Source organism: Impatiens glandulifera, chromosome 1, assembly GCF_907164915.1.
Source record: "Impatiens glandulifera chromosome 1, dImpGla2.1, whole genome shotgun sequence".
NCBI classification, from domain to species: domain Eukaryota; kingdom Viridiplantae; phylum Streptophyta; class Magnoliopsida; order Ericales; family Balsaminaceae; genus Impatiens; species Impatiens glandulifera.
In genome coordinates, this window is record NC_061862.1 from 66,739,018 (window position 1) to 66,751,957 (window position 12,940).

The 12,940-nt window shown below is 29.3% G+C and overlaps 1 non-coding gene across 1 annotated transcript; it reads left to right on the forward strand.

Moving 5' to 3' along the window:
- The first annotated feature begins 12,781 nt into the window (after window positions 1-12,781).
- LOC124923085 lies at window positions 12,782-12,887 on the forward strand. The gene has a single exon (XR_007098105.1). It is a non-coding gene; the product is annotated as a small nucleolar RNA Z103 (small nucleolar RNA).
- Window positions 12,888-12,940: the final 53 nt, after the last annotated feature.

Genomic DNA, 12,940 nt, shown 5'->3' on the forward strand with positions numbered 1-12,940 from the left:
CCAATATAAATACCCACTATCACCTGTTCCTATGATCGAACACATTTTTCCAGTATTTTGATTTAATTTCCAGTCAGAGATCACGACTTATTTTAGTTAATTAAAACCTTCTTTGAAGTATCACGTTGATTGTATTCATCATTTAGGCACGAATAGGGATGACAATGGGTACTCGTATACCCAATACCCGTGGATACCCGATGATCGAGTTTGGATATTTTAAATCGGGTTCGGGTTAGGGATGGGGAGTGAAAAATGGTACCTGATCGGGTTCAGGGTCGGGGATGGGGAGTGTTGGAAACCCAAACTCGATACCCAAATATATTAATATTAATATTTATAACTACTAACTATCATTAAATAAATATATTAATTATTTTATCATTATTCTTAAGTCTTAAGATCACGTTTAACATCATTTTCTATACACATCACTCTTAACATCATTTCATTCATTTGTAAATTGTAATAAGTGTTTCTCTATCATATATCTCCATTCAACCTTACTTCTAGAGTTCAAGTCTTCAACTTCTATCTTTTTCAACCTTCTTCTAGTTTTTGTTCAAAGTCTCCAATAACAAAAAAATGTTATATTTTTCAATCTCTACAACATAAGTTAAATAAATATGCAAGTAAGTAATGTTTTTATTTAATAAAGTTATGCCTGTTTTTCAACTTTTACAATCTTATATTTATTTATTAACTTAATCTTCAATCTTTATTTTGTAGCTTCGTCTTTTCTTAAAAGCAATAAAGTTGATTTTTTTCTATAATTAAGTTATACACGACCACTACTTTCATTATTTATAGATTTTTTTGTTTAATATGTGGAATCTCTTGATTACTAGACATTTTACTATTATATGTATATATATTAGGTATAAACTGATATATGTGGTAATATATTTAGGCTTATTTGACTCAGATTAAATAAACCACATCAAACATTATATAAATTTATCTAGATCATCACTAGGGTCTTAAACTATAATAGAATATTAATATTATTAAATATTTTTTATGAAATAATATATAATTTAATAAAGTAATACAATAAGTAAATTTATTTTTTATATAGGCAAAAATAAAGGGTCCAAGATTTTTTTTTTAAGAAATATTAAAAGTTCCTTATATTTAGTTTAATATATTTATAGAATAATAGTTCAATATATTAGTTATTTATTATTTTTATAAATATTTTTAGAAAAATATTAATATATAAGACCAAGTTATAATCATATTAATCCTTATTTTTTTATTTGATTTTTTTAGCTTTTACAAAAAAAAAAAAAAAGAATGAGTTTAACGCCACCAAACATGAAAACTACTCAAGTTTCAAGTTTCAAGTGATAGCATTAATGTTCAAGTATCTCCAGCCATTGAAAATGTTTCATCAAATTCAATTGCTATCGTAATTACAACAAGTGTAATTACAACAAGTGTTGATGATACCATTGTTGGGAAGAAAAGAAAGTTATTTTCAAACGTTTGAAATGATTTTCAAAATGAAATTAGAAATGGAAAAGTTAAGGCAATATGCAATCATTATAAGAAGCAACTAGGAGGTGATTCAAAAAATGGCACAAAACATTTGTGGGCTCATCTTCGGACTTGTCCAAAATTGAAGATGAAAGATATCAATCAGATGAATCAAAAATATCTAAAGGGTGAAGATTGTAATAACAAAGATTGTTAATATGATTTTTGACCAAGAAGTGTCACAAAAAAAATTAGCAAGAATGATTATTAGACATGACTATCCTCTTTCAATAGTTGACCATTAAGGTTTTAGAGATTTTTTGAATAGCATACAATCGATGTTCACTATGATTTCTAGAAATACCCTCCAATCGACATTTTGAGTGAATATCACACTTTGAAAGACAAAGTGATGAAACAAACTGAGTCAAGTCAAAGTAGAATAGCTATTACCACTAATATGTGGACTTCCCAAAATCAAAGACAATGTTATATGGCTATTATTGCTCATTGGATAGACGAATCATGGCACTTGTAAAAGAGACTTATCAGCACTTATCAGCTTTGTATATATGCCTGCCCCACATACAGGAGATGTTCTTTCTAACATTTTAAGAGACACTTTGATGAGTTAGGTTATTGATAGGAAGCTCACTACTTTGACGGTTGATAATTGCAGTGTTCTAAATGGCAGTCGAGGCGGTCCAACACAGCTCCACCTATACATGAGGCGGTCAGATTATTTAATTATTTATTATTTTTAATTAATTAATTACTAATATATATATATATATATATATATATATATATATATATAAATTTAATAAAAAACTCTTTATTTTCCATTATTTATTTAAATTTTAAAATGAATCTTTATATTCCAAATCATTTCTCTTCTTCTTTTTCGTTTTTTATCTCATTCACCTCACCTCCCTTGATCATCTACATTTTCTTCGATCATCTAATCATCTATCTCTTCTTCAGCTCGTTTACATACTTATTTTTTGTTAAATATTACTATGTTAAAGAATATTAATTTGGTTTTTTGATAAAATGATAATAATAGAGCATCTTTATTATATTTATATTTATATTCAGCCGCTTAGGCATCGCCTAGGCACTCAAGGCAGTAGGCAGTCACTTACCGCTCTATCACCGCATACCGCCATTTAGAACACTGGATAATTATAGTGCAAATGATGCAATTGTTAAAGATCATATCTAAAAAAACTTAATTCATTTACATTATTATTGCGTGGAAAATATTTTTAGATGTGCTCACATCCTTAATCTGATTGTCAAAGATGGATTAAATATTATTGGAGATAGTATTGAAAAAATTCGAGATAGTGTTTTTTTTTGGAGAGCAAGTCCAAAAAGAGAGGAGAAGTTCATTGAAAATTGTGGTCATCTACAAATTTCATATTCAAAAAAGTTAGCCCTTGATTGTAAAACTCGATGGAACTCTACTTTTCTTATGCTTCAAACAACTCTAATTTATAAATATGTTTTTGAGTGGTTGATGTTTAGTGAGTCTTCTTATACCTTTCTTCCAACACAAATGGATTGGGAATTTGCGAGTATCGTTTGCTCAAAGTTGGAATTATTCTATAATATCACAAAGTTATTCTCAGTTATTCTCAGTAAGTAAATATCCCACTACTAATATATATTTCCAAAATCTTTGTGAGATTAAGTTTTCTTTATCCAATTGGAAATGTGATTCTAATCCATTAATTAGGGACATGGAAGAACAAATGAAGGTCAAATTTGATAAATACCGGTCTGAGATTCATGGGATTATGGGAGTTACTACACTTTTAGATCCTAGATTTAAGTTGACGTTGTTACATTATTGCTTCTCGAAAATTTATCGGATTGATGAAGTTTTGGAAGTAAATAGGATTCAAAGCATTTGTGTTGATTTACTCGTTGAATATCAGACTTTGATGAAAAGTAAGAGTTTGTTTCAAAATCGTAACAATGAATGTGGTTCTACTTTTTCTCATACCACGACAGTGAGTGAATAGTGGTGAAACTTCAAGTGATTGGAATATTTTGTCTGGATATAATGAGTTTGTTGTTCAATTAAATATGTTAACGGATACTTCTAAATCAGAGTTAGATTTTTATTTAGAGGAAGTGATCATCATAGATACCGGTAATTTTGATATCTTATATTGGTGGAGTACTTTTGGAACAAAATATCATACTTTACAAATGATTTTCCGAGACATCTTTTCCATACCTATATCTATCGTTGCATCAGAATCTGCATTTAGTACGAGTGGTAGAATCGTAAGTCCTCACCGCAATCGACTTCTTCCTGGAATGTTGGAAGCACTAATGTGCACTAGAGATTGGATTTGTGACGACAATTCAAATAAATAAAAATATTTATATGTTATACTTAATATAGATCCACTCTTGTTACTAATGTATGTATTTTTATATATTTAATTCTTAGCTACATCTTCATGATTGCACATCTACAATATGTGATACCGACGAAGAATTTATTTTCTAAGTAATTAATTGTTTGTCGAAGATTTGAAGTATGTTATTAGTTAAATACTTTAATCGTAATTCTATTTTTTGTATTTGTTAATGTTAATTTTTTTTATTGATTTTGTAGGTTGTAATTTTCATGTGTTGAAGAAATGTATTCAAGAAGGATGATTTTTGTGAGAAAACTAATTTGATGATTTTTGAACTTTTTGTGTTTAATTAAGAATTATGTTCTATCACTTTTAAGTTTTTTGTATTTTTGTAGTATTGATAAATTTATATTATATAGTGTGGATGATTTTCTATGTATTGTTTAAGGATATAATATTTATTAATAATTTTAGGTTAATTATATTTGTAGTAACATATTATATTTAATTTATATAATTTTATTTAATTAAAATATAATTTTTAATATTTAATATTGGGTAATGGGGTACCCGTCGGGGATCGGGTACCCAACGAATCGGGGATGAGGATATAAATAGAGATATTCGTCGGGTTCGGAGTTAGGGTCAGGTAGTAATTTGAAAATTGGGTTCAGGGATGGGTACTTCACTACCCGGTGGGTAGGGTACCCATTGCCATCCCTAGGCACGAACCATAGAGTCGACGATTCCCCACTACCTTACATCTTCTAGATCTGTAGGCCTTGGGAATGATCCATCTATGAATATGATTTTTATCTTAGCTGATAAGGCAAGTTGTACACTAAGACACCATCCGTAATGGGTCTCTCTAGTGAGAACAATATTAGTTCGAGTTAGTCCTGGATGATCTGCTGGATGAATGACCAAAGGGTTGTTGTTTTATTTCATCTTTGCTGGATGTGTCGGTTGAGTATGAGAAGTGTTGATTGTTGGATTAACATTTTGATGAGTGTTAGGGTTAGAGTTGCTGTATAATTTGTCGATATTCACCATCTTGATTTTCTTTAGCAATCATAGTAGATCAATCTGACTATGATACCATGTAGAACTTAAAAAGAATAAAGGTCTAGAAATGATGTTGATGAGATCATCAGAAACGATTATGGACAAAATTAAAAAGAAATCGATTGAGAGAAAAACTCGATCGGGAATTTGCGATATTTTATTATGTATAAATAGTGTCGCAAATCCATTACATGTAAAAAAACTCCCACCTAGTCTAAATAAGTCATTCAACAAAATATTGGTACAAATTATACCTCAATTTTTATATTAGTATTAATTAACATAATAATGGTTATAACCACTCCTAACTAATTACAAATGGTTATAACAAATTAACAAAACAGTTTAACTATCTAACAAGGTTATAACTAAACATTAATGAATCGTTTTGATATAACTTCTACATACGTTGTTTGAGAAATTAGTCTTGGTTTTGGCTCCGCACAAGGATCGAACAGCATCGTCGTATACTCGAGCAGCATCTTCAGCCAAATTGAAGGTACCAAGTCAAATCCTTTGTTTTTCATAGGATCTCTAATCTCCGCCTAATATGTGGTGAACTCTTAAATCCACAAAAGAATGAAGAAAAGGAAGATAACTTGTTTTTCTATTCTTCTGTTTTCTCTCCTTGTCACCGTCTTCCTCGAGTTCTCTTTCTATAAATGTTTGTTCTTTCATCATCCTTCCAGCGTATAACAAGTTGGTCTTTAGGAAATTAGATTTGGGTTGACCTGTGTCTCCCTTTCTTAACCGGTAGAGACCAACTCACTACTACCACCCGTAGTTTGAGCTCTTCCAAATCCGTGTCCGGTCGAAATGTATCCTCTTAGACTCTAAGGAAATTCAATTCCGGAGATCTGCCAGCTTAGGAAGAAGTAGAATGTAAATAAAATGAAGAATAATTAAAAATATGTCCGGATTAATAGAGGAAGAAGAGAGATTGTAGATATTATTTTTTCAACTTTTTAGTTTATTATGAGTTTTTTTATATGTTTAGTTTTCTTTTGAGCAAGTTATTTATTTACAGTATAATTCATATGAGTACAAGAAAAAAATCAATTTTAAATTAATTAGAATTAAAATGATAGAGATTTATAATTGTTAGCCCCTTTTCAAATATCCTAGGTAAAATGATCTCAATTCATCATTAATTTTAAAAATTTCTGGCACAAATTTTCAAAACCCTTATTAAACATATTGAGCCCTAAAATTTCCAACATAAAAACAAAAATTAGAAAATGTAATCTATGATGATGGAAAATGAGTTGTTTTAGTCATGTTCTTAGTTTTTATGTTCTTTGGTTCAGATGATCTGATGATCTGCTGGATGAATGACCAAAGGGATTTTTATTTCCTCTTTGTTGGATGTGTCGGTTGAGGCTGAGAAATGTTGATTGATGGATTAACATTTTGAGCAGTGTTAGGGTTAGAGTTGTTTGATATTTTGCCGATATTCACCATCTTAATTTTCTTTAGCAATCGTTGTAGATCAATCTAGCTATGATACCATGTAGAACTTAACAAGAATCAAGGTCAAGAAATGATGATGAAGAGATAATCAGAAACGACTATGAAGAAAATTAAAAAGAAATCAATGAAAATAAGATTGAGAGTAAAACCCGATGGGGGATTTTCAATATTTTATTATGTATAAATAGTGTCACAAATTCATTACATGTAAAAAAACTCTCACCTAGTCTAAATAAGTCATTCAACAAAATATAGGTACAAATTATACGGTTATAACAAATTAACAAAACAGTTTAACTATCTAACAAAATTATAACTAAACATTAATGAATCGTTTTGATATAACTTTTACATACGTTGTTTGGAAATTAGTATTGGTTTTGGCTCCGCACAAGGATAGAACAACATCTTCAGCCAAATTGAAGGTACCAAGCCAAACCCTTTGTTTTTCATAGAATCTCTAATTTCCGCCTAATATGTGGTTAACTCTTAAATCCACAAAAGAAAGAAGAAAAAGAAGATAACTTGTTTTCTATTCTTCTGTCTTCTCTCCTCGTCACCGCCTTCCTCGAGTTTTCTGTCTATAAATGTTTGTTCTTTCATCAACCTCCCCGCGTATAGTGTCACGGGCTCAGTCTACAAGTGGGCCGTGACAATAGGTAGAGGCCAACTCACTAATACAACTAGTAGTTTGAGCTCTTCCAGCTTCATTCTTAATGCATTTGATGAAAGAGAGGAAGGAGTAGAATATAAATAAAATGAAGAATAATTACAAATATGTCCGGATTAATGGAGGAAGAAGAAAGATGGTAGATATTAATTTTTTCAATTTTTTAGCTTATTTTGAGTTTTTTTTATATGTTTAGTTTTCTTTTGAGCAAGTTATTTATTTACAATATAATTCATATGAGTGCAAGAAAAAAAAATTAATTTTAAATTAATTAGAATTCAAATGACAGATATTTATAATTGTTGGCCCTTTTTTTGAATACCCTAGGTCAAGTGATTTCAATTCATCATTAATTTTGAAATATTTTGGGCTAAAATGTTCAAAATCCTTATTGAACAAATTGAGCCCTAAAATTTCCAACATAAAAACAAAACTTAGAAAACTTAATCTATAATGATAGAAAATAAGTCGTTTTAGTCATGTTCTTCGTTTTTATGTTATTTGGTTTAGATTTTTTTTTCTATTTCTTTTAAGTTATATTCTTGTTATTAACATACTATTACATATGTGACATTTCAATAGCAGAAAATTAAATCAACACAAAAAATAATCATACAAACACAATAATAATGGAAATATAAAAGGACATGCTATCTTTTTGGTTGGATCTTGGGTGGATCACGGGTCGAGTCACCAGGTTGATCCTTTAGTTGGATCTATGTCTTGACTTAACCTTGACTTCACATTGACATTGATCATGGTTTAAATTTCGAAATTGGGTATTATATTTCGTGGATCTTGGCCTTCTTTAGCATTTCTTGTATCCTTTTGATGGATATTGACATTCTTGAGGATTCTTTATGAATCTTGACTTGTTCTTGATGAATCTTGTATCATGAAACTTAATGATTTTTAATATTTTGATTTTCCCTCTATTTTCCTACAAAGAGGGAATAAAATCAATTAAAATTAATTAATTATAAATTTAAGTAACTAACTCCTAACTCATCTAACTAACTTTTATTTGGCAACATTAATTAGTGTCACTGATAATAACCTATTGAAATAATTTTTTTCAGTTTAATTAATTATTAAAAAATATAGAATAGAAGTAAATGATCTTGATTGTTTGGAATCTTGATTTATTTATATATAAATATAGAAGCAGTAACATTTTGTCAAACGATAATTTATAATAGAAAGAGGGAGTTGTGCGCCAAGAAATAATATATTTTAAACAAGTTAGTTTTTAATCTCCAATTAATTATATTATTATCATAAAATAAAATGATTAATCTTAATTAAACAAATTCAAATTATTTTATTCTAAAATATCATTAAGTAGTTTCTTTTGTATTTTTGTAATAGTTATTCTAAATAAATTGTATTATATATATATAGTCAGTAATTTAAAAAAGATAGTCATAATTCAAATAAATAATTAAAAAAGAAAAAAAATAGTATATTAGTTATAATTCAAATAAACCAAAAAAAAATAGTATTATCTCCTATTAATTAGGATTCTTTTTAATTTTGTTTAGAATTAAAGGATTAGAAGAAGTAAAAGTAGTATAATATTAATTAGGCTAGTTGTTATATAGTATTATTCCCTATTAATTAGGCTATATTAGTTATATAAAATATTTATAAATAGACAAATTAAGAAGTCAATACATGAAAGAATAGGCTTGGACATGGAAGAACTAGACGGTGGGCTGAGATGCGTGGAGCCACCGTTTAAGAAACATCTTATTTGGTTGTTGATGAATTATTTAAGAACATGCTTACAAAGATGTCCAACTTGGTTGGTTTCTCTAAGTGCTTACTTTTATGGCGGCTTCAGGCATCTCTTTCCACCTCTTTCTTGTCGTCATCCAATTATTATTACAGACAAATCTTCAAATTTCATTCCCAAATCTCATTCCCGTAGAAAAAATTGACAAAAATTCAAGTAAGTAACATCTTTAGACTAGAGTTCAATTAATTATTTTAATTGAAGGGTAGAAAAAACTTGTTTATTGTTGTTTATTAATTTATAATGGTACACTTATTTGTTTTAGCAACTTTATTAAATTATATTATTTCTTTGCCATGAGAATTTGGAATCTCTTTGATCAAGACAACTTGTTGATAAAGTTGTTGAATTTTGTTGAAAAGTGGTTCTACTGGTGAAAAAGGGGTCAAAACCGAGAGTTAAATCTCTCAGTTTTGACCCTATAACTTTCGGTGAAGACACCTTACCGAAGGTTTTAGTAACCCTCGCCATCCCTCGGTATTGACACTCTCGGGACTTCCATAAAGAGAAAAATCGAGAGTTATATGAAAACTTTCGGGTTTTTCTCTTTGTGGTAAAACCGAGGGTTTTACAAGAACTTTCGGTTTTTCTCTCTTTGGAAAAACCGAGGGTTTTACAAAGACCTTTCGGTTTTCCTCTTTTGTGGAAAACCCGAGGGTTTTATAAAGACCTTTCGGTTTTCCTCTTTTTACTAATAACTTTCGGTTTTTCTCTGTGTGGAAAAACCGAGGGTTTTGCAAAGAACTTTCGGTTTTACCCGAAGAGGAAAACCGAGAGTTATTTACAAAACTTTCGGTTTTCCCCTTCGGTTAAAACCGAAAGTTTTGTAAATAACTCTCGGTTTTCCTCTTCGGGTAAAACCGAGAGTTTTCCACTAACTCTCGGTTTTCTCCTTTTCAAGAAAACCGAAAGTTATATTAAAACTCTCGGTTTTTACCCGAAGAGGAAAACCGAAAGTTTTGTAAATAACTCTCGGTTTTCCTCTTTAGGATAAAAACCGAGGGTTTGTCATATAACTCTCGGTTTTCTCTTTGGCTAAAAACCGAGAGTTTTCTAATATCTCTCGTTTTTTCCAAAAAGAGAAAAACCGAGAGATTTCAATATTACTTTCGGTTTTTTCCCCTAAATTTTTAAAAATGTGCGGATTATTTTGCTCGCAACCAAAACCTAACCAAAACTTGTTCAGCCAAACCAATATATTAATGATAAAAGAAATGCAGCATACATTAAACGATCACATTAATTGATCGTGAACATTACAAAATTCGAAACCAAACAAATATTCCGAACAATCTGTTATAAATTCAGTCGACTCCTCAACAAGACAAGTTCCTGTTCAGTCGACTCCTCAACAAGACAAGTTCCTGTTCGAGATTCTCTAATCTCTGAGACATTTCGGCCCGGTCCGCTTTGATTTCACTAAGCAAACGACCTCTTTCGGCATCCCTTAGTCGGATTTGTTCCATTTCCAGTGTCATCTTTCTGACCTCTTCCTCACGTGCCGCAATTTCTGATTGTGTTATCAGATTCTGGTAACACGGATGCAGTTTCTCCGGTGTACGCCGAAGTCTCTTCCATGTCGAATCATCACCCATATCCTAAATGCATTTCAGATATATGTATATATATATATATATTCATCAAACAAAATAACGTAAACTAACAGAATTAAATCTAGATCTATAATATATATATATACAAACTTAAGAAAAATCTAAATCTTACAATAAACAAAACAAAAAAACCAAATCAAACAAATTACCTGAAGAGAGGAGAAGAACCCGTGGCTTGGAGGAGGCAGGCGGCGGCGGCGGCGGAAGAGAGAGAAAAGAGAGAAGCAGAATGAAAAAGAGAAGGGTTAGGGTTTGTATTTATGGAGGTTGAGGCCGAAGGTTTTCATAAAACTTTCGGTTTTGATATTAGTCAAAACCGAGGGTTTATTAAAAAACCTTCGGAAAAAACAATTTCAAAAATTTGAATTTTTTTTTAATGAGCAAAACCGAAGGTTCTTTGTAAAACTTTCGGAATTAAAAAACCAAGGGATTTCAAAAACGAAGGTTCTTTGTAAAACTTTCGGAATTAAAAAACCAAGGGATTTCAAAACCGAAGGTTCTCACAAAAACCTTCGCAATTAACCCACATCCAACACTTAGAATTTTTTTGGGTTTTTTGGGAAGGTTAAAACCGAAAGTTCTTTGTAGAACTTTCGGTAATAATGAATAAACCCGAAGGTTTTACACCCCACTCGGGATCCATTTTTAATCCCGAAGGATTTGTTCCTCTCGGGAGTATTTAGGAGAGGTTTACAAAACCTTCGGGAAAAACCGTGGCTAAAGGTCCTATTTTTACTAGTGTTCCTTCTAATGTATTAAATTGACAATAATAACTTTCTTTATTAGAAAATAAATTGTGAATATGTCGATAATGTAGGGATCTCATCATCATCCAAGTTACTTATTAATTTTCATTTAGGTTAGGACATTGCTTCAAGATCAATTGCTATAACAGAAATAAGACATAACTAAAATTGAAATTTATAAAAGTAAATTTGTCAAAGTTCATAATATTTTGTGTTTTTATTTTAAAAATTAAAGATATTACTAATATTATTGATATTCTAACCTATCTAGCATATTTATTGAATATTTAAAATTATAATAAAATATTTGAAAAATCCAATAATTTGGAATAAAAAGCATATATCTATATTACATTTGAAAGTCTAGATACATTTGAATGTCTGTAACATGTTTGTGTATATATCATACTATAATACATAAATTGTTTTTTTTTTGTCATATAACATAGGACATTTAATAAGGATTATTAGAATATATTTTTTATATACTTTTTTGTCAATAAATTATAATAAGAGTAGTGATACATACAGCACTTTATACAACACTTTCGCATAACACCTACCTCATTTGGAAAAAAAAGAGAAAATATATCTTAAAAAAAATACAAGAGAGCGAAAAATATTTTCTCTTTCTTTTCAAATGAGGTAGGTGTTATGCGAAAGTGATGTATAAAGGTGCTGTATATATCATTACTCTTATAATAATTATATTAAATTTAATATATTAATAATTATTTAAAAAAATATATTTTTATCAAATATACTCATTATTGTTTAAATATATAACAATTAGAATGAACAAAAATATAATTGCAATCCATTCTTATATCCATTCTTATTATGGAAGTCGATCTAGTCTATTGTCAGAAGGATGAGAAAAACTAAAGTAAAAGTCCCATTATGTTTATAAGTATATTTATGTAGGACTTATAAAAAATGACTCGGAAAATATTATGGTGCATGAAATTTTTATTATTCGTCGTATTCGTGAAATTATTTGTCAATTAATTATATTGATTTATGGGATCACTTTTGGGATTTAGTTGTGCTTAAATACAACGATAGACTATTTGGTTATTGATACAGTTAATTGATAAAATTGTTTATATAATGTATAATTGAGATAACACAAATTATATAAAATGATGTTGGTATATAATAATATATTGAAATTTCATATTATTATAAAAAAATAATTATAAAAAATTATAAATAAAAATATCATTAATTTATATATAATTATATTTTTATTTCGAAAAAGTACCCAAATATCATTTTTAAAAAAACTTTTCCAAATATTGTTGGAATGATGAGAAAGGCTCAAGTAAAGGCCTATTATATTTTCAATAAATAAAGGCCATTATATTCCTCTTAAACAGAGGCCCAATAATTTAAAAGTCATTACATTTTTTTTCGAATTAGGTTAGTTCTCCACTCACACAGTATATATGACACGCTCGATTTTTATTATACACCGATCCTCTATTTATTTGATGATAATTATATTTTTGTAACGTTTACTCATTTCTTAAGCCTAAAGATTATTAAACTATTTCGATTTTTTTATGGATGTGATGATGCTTTCCCCAAATAATCAAAGCTGAAATTATCGAGCACCATTCTCAATTCTCATTTATTTGAGAAATCCAAGCTAGAAATTTTCTGATCCATAGCCGTCTATTAGAATATTCTAGAAAGAACGTGCTTAGTTTTCAATTTGAAAA